Below are 21,223 nucleotides of genomic sequence, written 5' to 3' on the forward strand. Positions count from 1 at the left end.
ACCTATGAAAACTATTCAGGCTAAACTCAAACAACAAGCGAGGATGATGCTGAAAAAATTCCCTTAATATCTTTAGGCTCCGTTTCATAGTTCCTTGTGTAGCTTTAGGGGGAAAAATGCTGTTAATTGGGGTAAACTTACCAACAATCTTTTACTGAGTTATAAGGCAGATGAGCACTGTAAACTTGTACATCCGTCTCCAGGAAGAGAAACGGAGGTTAGCTGGATGCATGATAAGCAGCTGTGATTCATAATGTATAGGCCAGGATTACAGAAGTTTGTTAACACAGCTTCTCACCCATTTACCTTTGCAATTAAAAGCAAAACATTAGGGAAAAGGCCCCAAATTAGGAATAGTATTATTAACATAAGAAGTTGGTAGAAAAAGAGGGTGTGAATTAGCATGTATTTTCTGAATTAAATTTCTAATTGAAGTGACTATCAGTATTTCCTGCTGATTATTAGTATTCACCAACTGTAGTCCGCTACTTAAAAAAAATATATATATCTATACATACATATATATATATATATCTATATATATATATCTATATATATATATATATATATATATACACACACACACACACACACATATATATAGGAGGGAAGTAAGAAAAATTTGAGGAAAAGTGGACAGTCCTAAAAGTTAAGAGCAGGCGAGAGGTATTTTTGATAGACAAGATGCTTCTGGGTGTGATCTCTAGACAGAGAAGGAATTCTTATATGCAGTTTATCTCTAGTGCTCCTGTTGGAACATGTAGATGAAGTAACTGGAGTGACCTTTCTGGGGGCTCCCTATTGAAAAGTCAGCACTCATAATTTCGAGTGGTAACAGAGCATAAAAAAAGTTTTGAAAACTAAGGAGAAGAGCAAATCTCGAACATCAAGCCCCCCCATACCTTCTCATGAGGGGGGGCAAGCTCCCTGTACAACCCAAACTTATACCAACTCCAAGATCACCATACTTTGAAAAAAATGGATATTCTGGGAAATGGCCACATCAGACTCGGTATATGAAGTCTGTTTCTTTCAGCCATTCAGTCTCCATTTTTCAGGACTCACTCTAGCAGGCCCCGACAATTCAAATGGTTACAAAACAAGGAATTCTTATACCCAGTTTCCCCACAGTACTTTGGTTTGAACTTAATCTGAAGACGAAAAGCACTGGACTGACCTTTCTGGATTCTGTAGGCACTACTGTGGATGCCTACCTGAAGAGGTACATTGCTTGTAAGATCTTAATTCTCAAATACCAAAGAATGTAGCCAGCAAAACAAATATATTTTTACAGTACTTATTCCTCAACCTCAAGCCACAAAAATGTGAACCTTCTATTTATTTACTTTTGAACTGGACAATTTAATTTCACTTACATCTGTCATTTCTTTATGAAATTAGTACAATCTAACTGCACCCCAGGTTATGGTAACACGTACATATGAATAATCTGCTTCTGGGGTAGCATTATAGAAAATAGTGCTTTATGCATCTATAGTTCCAACACTGAAACACCCCATGCTAAATGTGACACACAGTAAATACAAAACAAATGCCATGTTAAACACTGTTACGCTGGAGGGTGTTATTCTGTATACATTTACACATCAAATTAAGGAAGACTGAAGTGTATTCAGATTCTTAAAGGATTAAGTAACCATTCCTAAATAAACAGATGCACCATGGGAGGAAGTAGCATGTTTGTCTTTCAACCCACATGCTTGCCTTTAGCCATAGAAGTAGACATGCCGAGTATACACAGTGGTGAAAGATAAGGCCAGTCAACAAGCTTAATTTTCTCTCTAAGGACACAACAATTAAGCTTAAGACAGGTTTATCCTTTCTGCAAAGCAAATTACTGTTTTCACAACAGTATTTAATTGCATCCCTGCTGGGTTGCAGGTTCATGCATTTAAGCTTAATTTTTGTGGTGCTACAGTAATGGTACTTAATCTGTCATTTGCAAATATGCATACACTAGGCAAATGCAATTCTTTCAAAGAAATGCAGTCAGAAATGTCTGTTGTTTTGTACTCAAATATCATACTGTTACTACCTTCTCTTATCTAACATTTAAAATGAGCATATTTTTCTAAATGTTGCCCACATACATTTAAGAAATTTGCACAGTATATGAAATTGTGACCCATTGTAAATGCTTCTTTTTGATAAGTATTCTCTAAGTACATTGTGGAAATATCTATTATGCAGACATTATTTTATCCACTTCTAGACATTCAAGGTCCTGTCAGCCATAATGCTTCTGAGAGATACTGAGGAAAAAAGGGTAAGCTGACTATGCCTAGTTACACACATGTATAGAAACACTTATTCATTTATAATCCTGCTAAGATGGTAAACCTGCTACCTGAATTTCAGCAAGAACAAAATAGAGGACCTAAAGTACTGTTTCATTTCAAAATGCTACTTCAAACAATTAGTGTACTTGTAATAAAACAGTTGGTGGGTTGAAATAATGGTAAAAGTGTTTACCTTATAGACACAGAGTACCAAGTTTGATTCTCATCTTGAGGGAAATTGGCTAAGCCTAAAATGGCCCACAAGGACAGCTAGCCGAGTAATTGTATATGAACCTATGAACCTAAATAAAATAACTTTCTCTGTAAGACAGCAGATCTTCTCCATGACAATTATTCAACAAAACAGCTCACAACATTTCTAACAGTGCACCTTCCCTCTTGTTCTCACACATCAGACATTTAAACAGATACCTACAGCATTAAGGAAATTAGCAAACTGTTACAAACATCATTTTTCTGGATGAATGATGGTGTCATCTTTCTCCTATGAAAATGACTCCTAACTACAAAAGAAGCACTGTTCCACTGACTGACTTGAACACCAATCATTGTCACGTCTTTCACATGCATGTGCACTTTTTAATGTGAATGATAAGGCATGAAGAGGTGTGCGCTAAAAGGTTATTACCATATTCGGGTCTATATTAAATCAGCGAACGCTGATTTACTGACCCCCAAATAAGCGAAAGCTTACAACCCCGAACACTTAGAACAGTGATTTTTTTTTCCCCAAGGAAAAAAAATCGCTGTTCCAAAAAAAAAAAACGTTAAAACATTACATAAAAATATATAACAGGGAATCGTATATTCATATAAATTAAAGTTTTACCTGATATTGCATTTGATACAAAAATCCTCCCACCAAAGGTTAACCATATTTCTGAGACTGTAAACATGCATTTTGTCAGGATTTTAAATAAATACCTACTACTGCATTCATGTTATTGCCTGAAGAAAAAAATATTTTGAAGGTTTTACAACAAAATACATGAAACTGCTAAAGTTATGAACAGTTTCATGAAACTAAATGTATATGTCAAAGTTTCAGTCATAAATGTGTAAATTTGTGTCTTTTGGCTTTTCCTGGTTAGGGGTCGCCACAGCAGAACTCTGGTCTGCTAATGAGTGGCAGTTGATTTTTATGTACCGGCTTGCGAGGCCTGACGCACAACCTTCAACTAAGGTACACCCATTCACGCATGTCTCCACGCAGAAGACGCTCTAGCTGAGAATCGAACAGGACAGCGTCTTACTGTGAGGCGACAATGCTACCGCAGCACCACCACCGCGGTAGTCATAAATATGTAAATACTATTCCAAAAATATGAAACTATTACCAACAGTTCATCAGGAAAACATGACCCTGGAGTTGCTGCATGGAGATTTCTACAGACCATGTGTGTAATCATCATGACTGAATGCTGTAATGAAAATTTGTAAGGCTACAAACAAATGTGTGTCAGATTTCTGGAAAGATGGGGAGTACAGTAGACAGGATTAAGCCGTTGAGCTGGGAACTTATTACCTTACAGTCCTGGATTTGATTTTCTCAGACCCCACTTGTTTATTGGGTTACTCAAAGGAAGTCACTTGAAGAGCATTTCTGAGCTGCCTGTTAAAAGAAACACTTGGGCCTTGCCTGTGTTATGCAGTTCAAAATGTACACAAAATGAAATTCAGACTTGTGGCTTTGGTAAGCAATAAATATAGACCTAATCTAAAAAAAAAAAAAAGTTATGTACTTACCATAACATTACATCTGTGTTGTCCATTTTCATTTCTCCTCAACTGATGGATCCAGATCTGAGACGCTAGATCTGACCTCGGCCTCTGTAAAAGCTCAAGGCAACTTAGAACTCTCAAGCTTCTCCCTTACCCAGAATGCACCATCCCGCATTACCTCAGATCTTGTTTGCAAGCTATAAAGAAAGATGTACTCTTATAACTATATATATATATATATATATATATATATATATATATATATATATATCAAATCAATCAGATAAAGAGAGAGAGAAACAACTAGGCAATGCCACATATGGAGGTGGTATGTTCATAAGATATAACAAATATGTTAGATCCGCTCGATCTTCTAAAATAAACTTAAACAAGGTTGGGGGCTATTGGGTGGGGAGTCAAGAAGGAATGAAAATGGACAACATAGATGGAAAGTTATTGTAAGTACATAACTTCTTTATTTGATGTTGTCAATTTTCATTCCTTCAACTGATGGGACAGGGTCTCTAGCTACCTAGAACCCTGGGTGGACTCAAGCAAGGATATTTCTGGGTAGCATTGAGCCAAAAGATGCTCTACCTCTGAACATCAGATCCAACTTACAATAAGAGATAAACATGTGATGGGAAGCCCAAGTTGCTGCTGAACAAATGTCATCCACGGAAGTTCTTGAGTGGAAAACTAAGGAGGTAGCTACAGCTCTGGTTGAATAAGTGCGCATTCTGTATGGCAAAGTCATACCTGGTTTATTGTAAATACAGCAGATACAACCAGTAAGCCATTTAGCTAAGGTAACTTCAGAAACAGGTGAGACCAACTTCAGACCAGCAAAGGATACAAACAATTAATCAGTCATTCTGATATCATTTGTTCTATGTAGATAGAAACGTAATGTAACAAGTATTCTCCTTTGCTGGAATAATTTGGGAAGAAGACTGGTAGATTGATGCACTGATTAATGTTGGTGGGCAATACCACTTTGGGAAAAAAAGATGCATTGGTTCGTAAGAGACTCTATCCTTATGGAAAATGAGATAAGGAGGTTTACCAACAATACCAGAATTTCCAAAATTTGTCTAGCAGAAGTGATGGCAACTAAGAATAAGATCTTCCAAGTCAGAAATTTAAGGTCACAATAATGGGCTGACTTGAAGTGTGGAAGAATCAAGAACTGCAGTACCAGATTCAAATCCCATGGTGGTGTGGGATCTTTAAAAGGAGGTTTGAGAAGAATTGTGCCGAGTAAGAATGCTTTACATAGCTTATTAGAGGCTAGTGAACAGCCATCAAAATCAATGTGAAAATTAGAAATTGCTGCCAACCGGACTTTCACTGTTGAAGAACTGACCCCTTGATTGAATAATAGTGTCAAGACCTCTGGCATATGACTGTTTGGGACCAAGAAATGGTCAACAAGCCCAGTGTACAAATCTTTTCCACTTACTATTTTATTTTTATTTATTTTATTTATTTACTTTATTTTACATTTGTTTACTGGGAAAAGACACATTTTCAGTGGAGGCCCAGGGAGAAAAGCTCCACATACAGTGATTATACAAAAACTTAGACAAGAAATTATACAAAAAATATATATACAAGAAATACAATACACCAGAAGTGGATCTATGTCAAGTCTTCAAACGCTTAAAATTTCAAACGTTACATGATCGAGACCAAACGTTCGAAATTTCAAGTGTTCGAAGATTGACTTTCAACAGTGCCGTACGGTGCAGATAGGGAGAATTTCCCTTTTCTGCACTGAAGTGCAGTCTTGGAGTTGGCATATTTAAGTAGAGGGGGTGTGGGGGGTGCAGGGGGTTTGCCCCCCTGCTCACACTGTTAAGGTGTGTTTTTCTTTTTTTCTTTTTATTTTTATGTGGTATTCGAACATCCAAATTTGGTCTCGACCATGTAACGTTCGACATTTTGGATGTTTGAATATTTAACATAGATCCCCAGAAGTTACATTCTATGCTATTATAGCTGACATTTGTATTATACAATCATCTGATATAATAATGATATACTAGCATAAAGTTTCCTAGTGGTTGGCTTAAGGGAAGATAACAAGATGTGATGAACAGGGGATATCAGTATCGACTGTATGGCAATTAATGGAATTAGAGAAACCAAGCTGTCAACCTGCGGTTCAGGAGGTCCGGGTGTGTCATGCCCGATGGATGAGACAGGAGATTTGGAGCTGAGTCCAGAATCCAGGGCTGGTGATTTAAATGAGGCCATAGGAAGGGAAACCAAATCTGTCGAGGATAAAAGGGGCAATGAGAATTACCTTGGTCTTCAACCTGGCAGCTCTCTGAAGGAACTTGGGAATTGGGGAATATGTGTAATCTGGGGGGGGCAATTGTGGAGAAGAGCATCCCTCAGTGCCTTCCTTTGTGGAGGGATTACGGCAAAACAGCTGCTGCACTTGTTGTTTAGGGGAGATGCAAAGAGATCACAGCAAGGCTGGCCCAACTTGTGAAAAATTAATTCTGCAACTTTCTAGTCGAGGGACCATTCGTGAGGTAACAGAATGCACCTGCTCAGCTTGTCTGCTAGCATGCTGGACTTCCCCAGAATGAGCATTGCTAAGAGAAAGCAGTTGGAAGATATTGCCCTTTGTCACACCCTTAGTGCTTCTTGACACAAGGGGTATGATCTGGTTCCTACTTGTTTGTTAGTATACCAAACCACTGACATATTATCTGTTTGTATTGCAATCATTCTTGACAGGAAAGCATCCTGAAAGGTTTGCAACACTAAAAGCACTGCTCTCAACTCCAATACATTGATATGCAAATTGGTCGCTTTGGAGGACCACATGCATTGGACTGTCTTTCCAGGTAATGCCCCCCCCCCCCCAGCTGGGAAGTGTTCATGGTCACTATGGCCTTGGGCTGCGAGGGGACAAGAAGGTGGCCCTGAAGCAGTTGTTCTGACTCGATCCACCAACATCAGACTTTTCTTGCATGAGTTGGTAATTCATATTGGAGCGGACAAGTGTAGTTGAAGTATCGAGCACTGAGATGCTAACTTACACTGAAGAATCCTCATGTGAAACCTGGCTAGCAGAACAAGGGTTATCACTGTCACCATGGATTCTAATGCTTGCAGAACTAGGCAGGCCGAGATCATGGTACTGCAAAGTATCTTGATGACTTGTGACCTTAATAGTTTGAACTCTGGAAAAGGGAAGAGAAGCTATTGCTGACCTTGTGTCGAGCAGCACTCCTATCAATTCTAGAATTTGAGATGGCTCTCGGTTTGACTTCTCGAAATTTATGGTTATTTCTAACCTTGTATAAGCAAGGATGATGACTTCTGTTGCCATGATGAGTTGATGCCTGGTTAGAGCGGTAATGAGCCAGTCGTCTAAGTATGGAAACACACAGAATCCTTGCAGTCTCAAAGGAGCTTCCACCACTGCCATACATTTGGTGAACACTCTGGGGGCTGTGGTGAGACCAAAAGGCAGTGCTCTGAACTGATAATGACTGGCTCCTAGAGAGAAGCGTAAGAATCTCCTGGACTGTCTGTTTATTTTTATTTGACAGTACACATCCTGGAAATCTACTGAGCACATCCAGTCATCCTTTTCCAAAAATGAAAGAATGGACTGAACCATGACCATCCGGAACGTTGTCTTTTGAACAAATCTGTTCAGGCTGCTGAGATCCAGAATTGTTTTCTTTAGCACTAAAAAGAATCTTGGGAATGCAATAAGGCTCACAAAGTGGTGTGTAATGTATTGTGGTAAAGTAAAGGCTTAGAATGTGCAGCTCAGAAATAAGATTTATTAACCACCCAAAAATGGACACCCAAAAAACAGTCAAGTGCTTTTGTCTCTCACAATAGGACTTCCTCAGAACCGTTTGAACAATTAATCACACAATTTAAATAGTAAAAATAAAACCACATGGTACCATTCAACCATTGTTACAAATTAACTAAAACTCCAATTTTAAAAGTAACATGTTCAAATACTAAAACATAAAAGCCACCTCATAGGGGGCTAATGTGTAAATCATGACTATAAGATCTAAATAAATAAAAACAGAAATAATTTAACCTTCCTAAAATATTTAAACACACTCTCACTATGAAAAAGTCATGTATTATAAATAACATAGCCCTTCTTTTTCTCAAAATTGGTGCAATGGAAATATGATCATTTATAGCTGGTAACGTAGAGGCATTGAGCCTGAGTTGCCACTGCATTTCACGAATTTCTAATCTATTTTCCCAATGATCACCCCTAAAATTTGGTTAACTACTTCAACTATTCAAAATAAAAACTTATAAAAAGGACATTTCACAGAGTGTTTGTACAGTGCATTGTTAGTGTTCTTGTGTTCAATTGCATAGATGTGTTCGTAAATGCATTTGCACAGTGATCTCTCCGTCTTCCCAATGTAAAAATGCCCATAACCTTGACATACTGCTATGTACACTAAACGTCTACTACCACAATTCCCTGTGGTTAGTCTAACCTGTTGTGGTGGGTCCCCTATAATTAATTTGTAATCCTGTAAAACGAATTTGCAATTATGACAAGCACAGCATTTAGTTGTGCCATTCCCATAAAATTTAGGCCTCACTAATGAATCTTCTAATAAATACTTCAAATAGTGCCCTGTTTTGAACACAAAAAAATTGCTTTTTTTCCAAAAATGGCGATAAAATCATTACTGGACTTAAACATAACCCAGTTCCTACGGAGCATTGATGAAAGTAGACTTAAAAGACTCCACAAAGTCACACAAGCGCATCCAGGCATGCGCCTTAATGGCTATGCCTGAACCCACTGCCCTTGAGGTTCCTTCTGCCACAATGAAAATAGTCTTATAGACAAGTTCGATACTGACTGTAGGGCTGCCAGCTGTGAGGTGATGGAATCCTATACCTCCTCAGACATGGTTCCTGCAAGGGTATCTGAGAGTTCCTTAATCAGATCCCTCTGTAGTCTGATGAAATCTGCCAAACAGTTCAGAGACCTCAAGGCAAAGGTCCCTGAAGCATGCACACACTTCCCAAACCTGTCCATCGACAGTGACTCCTTAACAGGGGGATGATCAGAGGAACTTTCTTCTGCTAGTTCCTTTCTGGTGGCCACTGCTATGACCATGGCATTAACAGAAGGGCCCTTGGACCAAAACTGCTCATCTTCTGGAAGGGTCATAATTTTATCAGGCTTCCTAAGAATGGGCTCAATGTTGTCAGGTTCCTTCCATGCCCACAGCGAGACCAATTTGAAGAGCTCATCAGCCGGCAAAATCACCAAAGTAGATGGGCTGGTAAATGCCTGCAGAAGCACATATTCCTCCAATGAAAGGCTGCAGGGCTTCCAGCCACCTCTCTGTTTCAAGATTTTGTGGATGTCGCCGAACAAGACATCTGCAGGAGTTCAGCATGGGGACCCTTTGTCCTCCTCAAATTCTGTGCCTTCGGTGACAGATTCAGAAGAATCCAGATGATTCCTCTTACATGTCCTCTTCTGAAGGACCTTCTCAGTGGGATAATGTAGGGAGGTATCAGAAGAGGTGGAAATACCCAACTGGGTGTCTTGGGATTTTGATACTGGCTGTTAGCGGAGACTCTTGACATAGAGATGGAGGTGATGTAGATGCAAGACCCAAGGGGATAAGATCAGTCTGGGTCATGGTAGCTGACAGAGCTCTCTCCAAAGTCCTAAAGACGGACCTTTTTGGAGAGGGATAGGAATCTAGATCTGAGAGAAGGGCTTTCTGATCCTTGGTCCTTCCCTGCTCCGAGGAAAGTCAACTTTAGGCAGAAGTCAGAGCTGAACTAACCCTTGCCAAAGCTCCTAGATGTAGAGATGGCTCCAAAGTCCTCAGAGTCAACTGAAGCCACTCAGATCTGGCAGAGTAGAATCAGCTCCAACAGCTCTCTGGATCTGACAGCATGGATCTGAAGAAGATATGCCTGGACAACTCGGAACCAAGGGCTCGAAAAACACAGAGGGAGTCAGAGGAAGAAGAGTTAGAAGAGGTGTAGTGAATGTATGGGCTTCCTGACCCAAAGGAGTAGGAGCCAAAACAACAACTGGATGGCTCTGCGCTGAGAGGATCTGCCTCACTACCCTCACCATATCTTCCATAGTGAGGCTTCTAGAAGAGAGAGGACTGTTTGGAAGGCGAATCTATGCAGAAAAGCAGAAGGTACTCCTGATGGGACAAGGTCCACAGATGGGGAGTACCTTGTCCTAGGTAGTACATATCCTGCAGTCTTGGCTTTCCAAAGAAGCAGTCCGACCTGACCACAGACTTTTCATCTTTCTGTGATCTGAGTCAGATCCAAGAGTCTAATTTTCTTCTTCTTAGATGGATCCGAAGAAACTGTAGGATCCAAAGAAGGTCTTTTTGAACTTTTCTCCAAGGTCTTTGAAGAAACAGAAGAAGAGTCGGAGAGGAGTGTGACAGCCTTTTAGAGAATTCTCCAGCTATGGCATCACCAAAAGAAGAAGGTAAAAGCCCCTTTAAAATCAATTTTTTTTTTGCATTCCACTAATGCTCGGGTGTTGAACGCATGACATATTGCACAGGTTTCTTGCAGGTGGAGGGGGCCAAGGCAATAAAACAGACTGTATGAGTCAAAGAGGGGGATCTTCTGATCACACTTCCCACACTTTTTAAAACCCGCAGGGGCTTTTTCTTTTTCAGCCATCGTCCACTGTAAAAGAAAGACAAACTGTGACAACTAACTACTTCAAGCACAACAACCACAACAAGATTTAAATACTATACAGACAGAGAAAGATTTCTTTTTTTTTTTGAAATAGGAAGAGTAAAGAGAGAGAGAGAGGACTACCTATAAAGGTAGTAAAGAACTAAGATAGAAGGGTGAAAGGAGAGAAAAAGTGAGAAAGTGATACTAATAATAGTATCAAGAGTATGCTAGTACAAGAACAGGAAAAAGATTAAAGAAGAATACTGCTTTAAATACAGAAAAAACAAGTAATTATCAAGCCCAAACATGAGAGAGAAATCACCACATCTATCACCTAATGGCGGCAAACGAGATCTGAGGTAATGGGAGATGGTGCATTACAGGTAAGGGAGAAGCTCGAGACTTCTAAGATGCCACGAGTTTTTACAGTGGCCAAGTTGGATCTGATGTCTGATCCAGACCCATCAGTTGACGACGGAATGAAAAATGACAACATCAGATCTCATCTTAATGATGTAAATTTATATTCCTTCAAAAAGGAAGGAAAATGTTTTTTTAAAGTAATAAAAACACAATGAATGCAATTGTACTATTATTAAGGTCATTTCCTATTTCAGATCAATACAACTACTTCTTAACTGAAGTATTATTCAAAAATCCAAACTTTCTAGTGTGCCTTTTTTACTGACAATAAACTTCAAATGAAACACCCACATGGGGTTAAAATACATTCTTTAGCAAGCACTAAAGGGATAGTGCCCTGACTACAGCCCAGTCAATCTGTGTTTGACTGCGAGCTCGGCCATCTAAGGAATTTGCATGGGAAGGACGGCCATGCCCATCCAGTGGGTGGGTACACTCTAACACACCTCATAGTTCATCTCTAGTGGAGGGTCTGTGGGGGTATTATCTTCAGGCAGGCAAGATACTGGTTAAGTTACCAATATGCCAGCACCCCCAATGCAGATTCATCCCTAGACATTTAGAGGAATGAGTGGTGGTAGGTGTTCAAGGGAAGCTTGTTAGGTTTAGTAAATCTAGCGGAGAAGGAGAGGTTCCCAGGAGTACCTTATCATTAGCTTGGGTATGGTTGGGGGGGATATAAATATACATATACACATACATGTATGTATGTATGTGTGTGTGTGTGTGTGTGTGTGTGTGTGTGTGTGTATATATATATATATATATATATACACACACACACACACAAATATATATATATATATATATATATAGAAATATATAGAAATTTGATGTTTCTCGCCGAGTGCCTCTGTTTCCCCAGTTTTTAACTGTTTTTATTGTAAAGAATTAGTACAAAGTTTAGCTCTAGTGGCATAGAGAGAAAGATAAAGCCCTAACTTAAGGCCAAGGTGATGCGAGTTCGATTAGTGGCTCAGGCTCTTGACAGAACTAGCAGGGGAGGATGGGAGTACCCTTCCAGGGTGGGCTGCAGGGAAGGGCTGGCTGCATGCTGCCATGTACCTATACAGGGTAGGAGGCAATACAAATGCCATATACAGAATGGGGGAAGGCACTGGGCTAGTTGCAGTGTTAAACTAAATAAATGGTCACATTTACTGGCCATTCTAAGTATTGATCTTTCCCTTCAGTTTACAAATCTGAGGTATTCACAGTGTGTCCTGATCTCTACCAAGGTGTCAGTCAAGTATATGGCTAGCCAAGGCTATCCACTGTCCTTCCTGCTCTCATAACATTCTCATATGAATTAGTATGCCTACTAAAAACCTGGACCACTTCAAATGAGAATCTAAAGCAAAAGGTCACCCCTTCCACTGTCCTTACAACAACAGTAAAGCCCAAAGTCAGCGTCTAACTAGGTCTCTTGTTATAAATGCAAGGTCAACATCAGACAACAAGGTTAAAATCAATAGCCAAATTGTTCTGAATGAATATTGCACATGCATGAAGTATGCCAAACATTACCAGAGGGATAAAGGGATCTTCTAATGGCCTCTAATGAGCAGCAATCCCACATACCTCACTTTCTGTCACCCTGGGGTGAACCTGTGAAGCCCTAACATAGTCAATCCCTTCCATTTTGGGTGACCTACTGATACAAAAAAACAAAGAAATTTTAAATTCATCTCCTTGTAATACAAACAAGTACATAGTAGCCCTAGCCCAGGTTGATATAATCAATCAATTACATTGTGGTCCAAGTTAAAAAAGTCAGGTTGGTTAAACAATGTTCAGTATCAGCTACTGGTTGTAGGCTGTGTACACATACTTCAGTGTACTTATTATTATTATTACTACTACTACATAGTACAACTAATGGACTTCTGTTTGCAGCCATGGTACATCTAAGATGCAGTTCCTGTTCAAAGACATGATGTAGCTCCTCTGCTGGGCAGAAACTGAACTTACAGACCACAAAAAAGACATCAGGCTTCAACATAACACATTTTATGCATCTCCAGAAGTCACTTACTATTATAAAATAGGCTTGCTGTCCAACAAACCCCATCGATTACTATAGAATTCTAGAACAGATTTTAGCTTTCTAGGAGCACAATCTAAAAGGCAGGGTTACAGCATCAGTTTATGCTCAAAAACAAAATACTGTAATTGAATTAGTCTGATATGCAGCCATACATAATAAGGTAGGAAATGTCTGACACCAGCCACATTTTTATTTATTTTATTTATTTTACATTTGTTTGCCAGGATGGTCTGACTGGGACAGTGCCCATTTTCAGCGGAGGACCGGGTAGAAATGCTCTATCTTAAGCTTACATACAAAGTAATCACATCAAGTAATAGAAATTACAGACAAAAAAATGAATGTTAACACATTTACAGGATAAAAATTTAAAAACAAAAAAAAATGCATAGTATCAAATAGAAATAGGCTTTAAACACTTGAATATAGACAAATATATGGTTGAATTTATATATGTGGAGGATGTGGAGGAACATAACATTAGTTAGGAAATTAAGCAGGGAGAATCACTTAAGCAAAGTAGTGCATAGTTAGTAACACTTCCGTGGTGAGAGTTGCAGCTAGGAATGTAACTACTTTTAGAGATGTAGTGTTGTTAGAAGGGATATGTTAACAGAGTTAGTACATACAGCCAAATTGTATAAGTAGTACTAAGTTAATAATTAAGCTGGAATGTTACATGTGCAAAGCCAAGATTCAAATAGGTGTCTTTTGAGAGATATTTTGAAATGATTAAGATTCCTTATGGATCTAATACCATGTGGAAGGGTTATCTGTGCATGCAGCCAATTCAGTTCCACGAAAGTCTGACTACTACCTATGAAGTCAGACAGTGTAAATTAAAAGCAATATACCAGTGATATTGAAAACAGCAAACATTAGAAACACTATCTCTACTTACATACTGTGTAATACTGACACAATTTACATAAACACAGTCTAACAAAAATCCTTCTGATGGGGATATCTTTCTCACAAGTAGGAGTGCTTGCATATTAAGACCATGTTAACAGCTGGTGTAAGGAAAATTGTGTCAAATTAAATGTTACAAAATATAGTGTAGTTCATTTTGGTAAACAAAACAGTTTCACTTACTATATAGGTGATGCATCTTTCAAATCAGACACTGTTGTAAGGAATTTAGGCACTCTTGTTTGCAATTCCTTACCATTTGATCAGCATGTCTCCACAGTAGTTTGGGTAGTCTTATGTGGCTGATCTCTTTTCTAAAGACGTCTCAGATCCAAAGAAGTCTTAATTCTCCTTTACTTGTATCTATCAGAACTGTGGAATATAATGCACCTTTTGGCATGCATTTGTCTAATCCTCTCACACAACTTGAGAGACCTCAGAGAGTCATGACTACAAAGGTCTGCTTTGGACTGTCAGCCCTTTTGACTGTACTCAGTCTCTTACAGATTTCTCTGTGGAGATCTGTGTCTATCTTTTTGAGCCATTAAAGATTCAACTTTATTTGATCTCCTAATAATTTGCAGAATTAATGGAAACTCAGATACTTGGTTAAAGGAACTACACCTTCATTAGCAGATAAATAAGACATGCTGGCTTTGTAGATTCATATCCCATTGTATTCTTCAGCTCTGAAATAAACTTCCACTACATATCAAGCATCAAGGTCAACCTGAATAATTGGATGGGCAGCCTCATTTTCTCCCTGGTCTATCTTGTCTTGCCCTCCTTGAAGCCAGAGGTAACTTCTGAATAGGGTTTTTGGCTAGGCTTGTAATGGTCTCCAGACTGATTTCCTAGTACTTATCTATAAACCTGTCAGAAATTAAGCATGTAGCCTTATACATTCTCCCATAGATTAGAATCTGAAATGAAGATAACACAGTTAGAACTGGAAATATCATACGATTTATGCCTCTTAGGCAAAATGTGCATTCCATGCCATTTCTCTCTGCCAGGGTCAAAATAAACAGTATGCAGCTCAGACATTCATGAGATCAGTATGTTTTTAGACTAGCAACTTAGCCCTTTGTTGACTCTTCCCAAACCAATTAATGCAAATGAGTGCCAGTGAGGTAACAGAAAGGAGACAAATGACTGCTCTCCAGATGACCTGAGTTTAAATAATGGCTCAACTACTGAAGAGTGAGCAGGAGTTATCATGAAAAAGTGGCTATGGCTCATTCTTCCAGGAGGAAGGGTGTGGTGGTACCCAGATGACTCCTCCACTCCAGTGTCAGGACCAAAAGGATCACAGCACAGAAGGCAGAATGCCAGTTCTATGAAGGGCACTGGTGGTGACAGCCCCTACTCATATACAAGAAGCGCATGCATGTGTAGGATACACGGACATAAGTTGTAACTGCCATGATGTAGGTGCATGCACCACCTCAAGGGGAGGAGTTAGAAATAAGAATACAAACTCCCCTCTTGGCTTTCTGTATGATGGTTGTGCCCTGGCTAGCTCTCACCTGTTCAGGGAATGAATGGGCTCCACTTTGTTTTACCTCAGGAAGTATAAATGGGTACAAGAGCTCCTGCTCTAATAAAGAACAAATGGGCAGCCAGGGCAGCACCTTTATGTTCAGTAGGTACAGAGAGTAAAAACATACAGAAAAAATGTTGCTTGTGGTACATAAATAATTTGCACTACATGAATCAAAGAAGTAACAAAAGATTTACGGCTATGTTGTCTGTTGCTCTTACTGAAAAGTTTTATACACTTATGAGTAACAAATAAAATATTTTGACTCATTCAACAAAAGATGACTTTACTTTGAGATAGATGGCTCACTTGAATTGCTTCTCTACACTATCAGACTCGCCCTCTTACTATTCTACTCTCACCAGAAACAGTCTCACTGCAGCAAATGGGGCTAAGAGTGCTCAAAGCTATGCACCACAATAACAGTTATTCTTAGGGAGCTTCTACATTTCACACCCAACATAGCCTATAAGAGTGACAATTTGATCTGACTGATTATAGCAGGAAGAAGTAGCAAAAGGCATGAATGTCAATGGGGTAATTAGTGTATCTGCTGGCATGTTTTAAAACATAGCTCAACAGCCCTGTGGCGCAATTCATGACCTTTCTCACTACAAGGACACAGGCAAGCTTAATTGCTGAGTGCATTAGAAGACTGCAACAAGTGCAGGCTGTAACAATGTCAAGGCCAAGTTCAATAAACCACAATTTTCAGTCAGCACTACAATACAAATAAAAAAAAAAAAAAATTATACGAAAAACTTATTGTTTCAGTAAATCTGGAGGGGTTGCAGCTTTGCAGTCTATCTTCATCAGTCCCCCGGTTAGGTTATATGCACTTCGTAGAAAGTACAGTTGTGTACAATTACCATAAATGTAGATGTTCGAGTATATTCACTGTTGCAGTCCTGACTTGTGGGATTTCCTGCTGTGAAAGCCCTTGGCTGGGCCGACTACCAGAGGAAAAAATCTCCCTCTTCCGAGGGTCGGTGGACACCCTGACTGTCATCAGAATGCTCAAGTGTATAGGGAGCCAGCTGACGTCATGATTTCAGTTATTTCTTGCCCCCCAAAATGGGTACTAAAGTAAAGCACATAAGAGAGAGAACCTAAGCAAAAGAAAGGGTAAAAAGCAAGGGGGGGGGGGGCTTGGCTTGAGAAGAAGAATGCAACAGTGAATACACCCGAACATCTACATTTATGGTAAGTGTACACAACTGTACTACATTCTTGGTGTTTCACTATTGCAGTCCTGAATTGTGGGATGATTCCCAAAGCTGAAAAGGAGGGTGGAAGGTAGATTAGGGAGAGGACAGTATGGCCTTCAGAAAGGCAGAAGCAAATCCTGCTCTGGACCTGGAAAAGGCTGCTAAGTGGTAGTGTTTGGTGAAAGTACGCACAGATGACCAGGTAGCAGCTTCCATAATGTCCTTGGGTTTTGGACTCCTTTTAGAAAGGTAGTAGAAGCCCTAGTAGAGTGAGTCCTGACAGCCTCAGGTGGCTTCTTACCATGAAGGCTGTAACAAAATGAGATATAGTGAGAGATCCATTTGTCTGTTTGAAAACTGGTTTTACTTCAGTACTGCTGGCAAAGGCCACAAAGGGTTGGTCTGATTTTCTCAAAGTTTTAGTTCCGTCAAGATAGTAATGAAGCTGCCTATGAACATCCAAGAAATAAAAGATTCTTTCCCCTTGGTTCTAAGGATTGGGAAAGAAAGTAGGCAGGTGTATGGCTTGATTCAAGGATGTAAAAAGTACAAGTAAGACGCTACTTGGATCCACGAGACAAGAACCTTTTATCCTTTTATTACACACAAAGAACTGAGCGCTTTCACCCACCTCCACCGTGGGTTTCTTCAGAGTTAATAAAATACAGGAGCAGTTACTAATTTATACTAAACAAATGAACAATGAAGGCCAATCACCTTATAGGACATTATCCGATATACCTATCTGTCTAATTAATTAATTAAAGGTATATGTCTGTAAGTGTGAGAAGTTCGAGAAGTTCAATCAGATAGCCATTGTATGGTTGTATAAAAATCACTTATAAAAACATTTAAAATTCTAATAGATATATGTATACATTAGTAAGAAATGAATAAATAAATAAATACATACATTATATGTAAAAAATAATGTAAAAAATATATATATATATCTGTTGTGTGTATATATACTTTTCTATAACCTTTTGCAAGTTTACCTAAATTTATCAACAAAAAATATATATGTACAATAAATACAATAAATACACAAAAATGTGAAAATTCATAATGAAAAAGGTCATAACATAAAAAGTATTGTTACTACCTCAATAAATAGTGACATGAAATATACGTACCTAAAATAAAAAATTCACATAAGAACACCATTTCTAATGTAAAATCATGTGAAATAAATACCAAAATACATATATATATAAAAAAATCCAATCTAAAAAGTTTTTTTAAAAAATAAACAATGTCTATGGATGGCAAAACACAAATGTCTATATAATATAGGATTTCATTTTTAAAAAACTTGAAATAGATACATGTTCATTTAGTCCTGGCTGCTTACAAGCATTTAGCCTAAGCTGCCATAAACATTCTTTGCTCTCAAGCAGTGAATTTAAATCACCGTCGCTGTTCCCATTCATTTCTGGTATCCTATCTATTACAAAAAATAAAAACCTCTTAAAATCTTTGCATTTTGTACTGTGCATATATAGGGAACTAGTAACCTTCTTGTTTTTGATATCCCTATTGTGCTCACTTATTCTTTCTCTTAACTTTCTTATAGTTTTTCCTATATAAAATGCAGAACACGACAGGCATGTAGCTAAGTATACAACTAATTTTGTGTTACAATTTACATTTCCTGGACATCTAAGTGTCCTATTGTAACCATGTAGTGTAACATATGGCCCATCGTTAATATATCGACAACTTTTACAAAAAACACACTTTCTCATTGTTGAGCTTTTAAATAAAATGCAACTTTCAAAATAGTTTTTCAAATTTCTTCCTCTACTAAAAACTATAGAAGGTGTAGTCCCTATGTACTGTAAAATTTCTGTTTGATTGACAAAAACTTTTTCGTAACATTCCCTAATGGTGTTAGTAAAATCATTTATGTTGTTACTATAAGGGACTATAAATGCTCCTACCCTTCCATCGTAGTTTTTTCTGTTTTCATTTTTATTAAGGGTACCATATGTCAACAATGGTTTAAAAGTGTCCTTCCTTTTATTACTCACTTCACCCTTAATACCCTCGACCAATTTTCTTGGGTACCCTCTTTCTAAAAACATATTTTCCAACTTTGTTAATTCCTTATAAAATTCCGTATCTTCGGTTATTATTCTTGATAGCCTCACCATTTGCCCTTTTATTAAATTTCTTTTCTGAAAATAAGGGTGACAGCTGTCAAAATGCAAATAGGAGTTTGAAAAAGTTTTTTTACGATATATTGTAGAATTCAGATTTCCATTCAATTTGTAAATTTTCAAATCCAGATATTCACAACTCTCATATTTCATGTTGTATGTGAATTTTAAAAATGTGGTACTACCTTCTAAATATTCTATAAAATTATTCAGTTCTTCTTTATTTCCCTTCCAAAATATCAATATATCATCCAAAAATCTAAGGTATAAATCTATTTTTGACCAATAAGTACTTTCAAACACTTTTTGCTTCTCCCACATGGCTAGGACCAAATTCGCGTATATGGGGGCACATCTGGCCCCCATTGCCACTCCTGCACATTGTTGGTAATATTCCCCTTCGTGCTGGAAGAAATTGTTTTTTAGTATCATTTCCATCAAATCAACAAGAAGCTTCCGTTTTACTGTGTGAAACTTTCCAAAAACCTCCAAACTATTCTCAAATAGTTCTAAACCTTCTGTCAAGGGAATTACTGAAAATAAACTGATAATATCTATTGTCACTAAATGAACATCCTCCAATTTCTCATTTTTGTAACTATGAAGCAGTTCAAGGCAATGCCATGAATCCTTTAAAATATACTTAATGTTTGCTACTATTTCCTTACAATTTATATCCACATAATGAGCTATAGCTTCCATTTTTGACTGCTTTGCAGACACTATAGGTCTAAAAGGGGGATTAGAGATGCTTTTGTGTATTTTGGGTATACCAAAAATTGATGGCGTCAAAGGATATTCAACTGATAAGTACTCAAATTCCGCCTTGGTAATCATTCCTTCCAACAATAAATCATACATTTGCCAATCTACTTTTGTGTATGCCTTAGTTACATCACACCTTGCTATTTTCTTGTAAGTAGTCTCTTCACTCAACATAGCACACATTTTGTTGTTGTAATCCAGTTTAGCCATCAAAACCACCCCTCCCCCTTTATCAGGTTTCATGATTCTCATTTCATCAGAAGCACTCAACTTATTTAAACAAAACCTTTCTGCTTCTGTTAAATTATCTTTGGAAATATTACTATCCTTCCATGCTTTCCTAAGTTGCACTTCACAAAACATTTCAAACAAGTGCACTATAGGATTATTTGGTGGAATAAATGTACTGGACCTTCTTAGTGTAATATTTTTTATATCAGTGCCGATATTATTATCCAGTTTTTCTTTAAAATAAATTCTAAGATTTAATCTTCTCGTATACATTTTTAGATTCACTAATATTTTTCCAATATCCACTTGATAGGTAGGGATAAATTTAAAGCCCTTTTCAAAAAGTGTAAGGTAACTACTGTTTAAAGTTTTTCCTGTATAATTATACATTGAAAAATTACCTTCTGTAATGATCTCACATTCACCATTTTCTTGTATATAACTGTGGTTTTGCTCAAAATTATTTGTTTCTTGACCACTCGAGATTGTGTTAAAAAAATGTTCATTATTGCAATCATGTTCTTGCACATGCAGTTCATTTGTACTCACAATATTTCCAAAGTTATTTTCTCTACTGCTATCTGCTGAAAACCTAGCATTAATGCAGTCATATTCTGTCACTTCATTACATTCAAAGCTATCAACCATCTCCCTTGTTTCACCAATCTTTAATGCTGAAATACCTTTGTTTTTATCGGTGACAGCCTGTGTAACATCTAGGGGTACATTTGTTGTATCAAGGGGTATACCTAAACAATGTAAGTTTGTCCCTTCATTTAATAATGATATGTTTGCCCCCTGTGTCTCCCCCCTCCATTGTATTGTTGAATGTAGTTTTGATTCTGCCCCTGATAACGTTCTCTCAAACGTTCTGATCTGCGGAGCACAGGTTCCTCTAAAAAAATCTCATCATTACCATTTAAATTCATATTAATTCTGCCCTGCAGTAAACTGGTTTTACTTCAGTACTGCTGGCAAAGGCCACAAAGGGTTGGTCTGATTTTCTCAAAGTTTTAGTTCCGTCAAGATAGTAATGAAGCTGCCTATGAACATCCAAGAAATAAAAGATTCTTTCCCCTTGGTTCTAAGGATTGGGAAAGAAAGTAGGCAGGTGTATGGCTTGATTCAAGGATGTGTCTATCACCACCTTAGCCATAAAAGAAGGGTAAGCCTTGAGGGAGTCT

At 38.0% G+C, this 21,223-nt stretch overlaps 1 protein-coding gene across 1 annotated transcript in view; it reads right to left on the bottom strand.

The window, feature by feature from the left end:
* SLC38A6 (solute carrier family 38 member 6) overlaps positions 1 to 21,223 on the bottom strand; it is a 1,040,054-nt gene that overhangs the window by 629,311 nt on the left and 389,520 nt on the right. The gene's annotated exons all lie outside the window — the stretch shown is intronic.

The sequence above is a fragment of the Protopterus annectens genome, chromosome 6.part0, assembly GCF_019279795.1.
Source record: "Protopterus annectens isolate FY-2018-M chromosome 6.part0, PAN1.0, whole genome shotgun sequence".
NCBI classification, from domain to species: Eukaryota; Metazoa; Chordata; order Ceratodontiformes; family Protopteridae; genus Protopterus; species Protopterus annectens.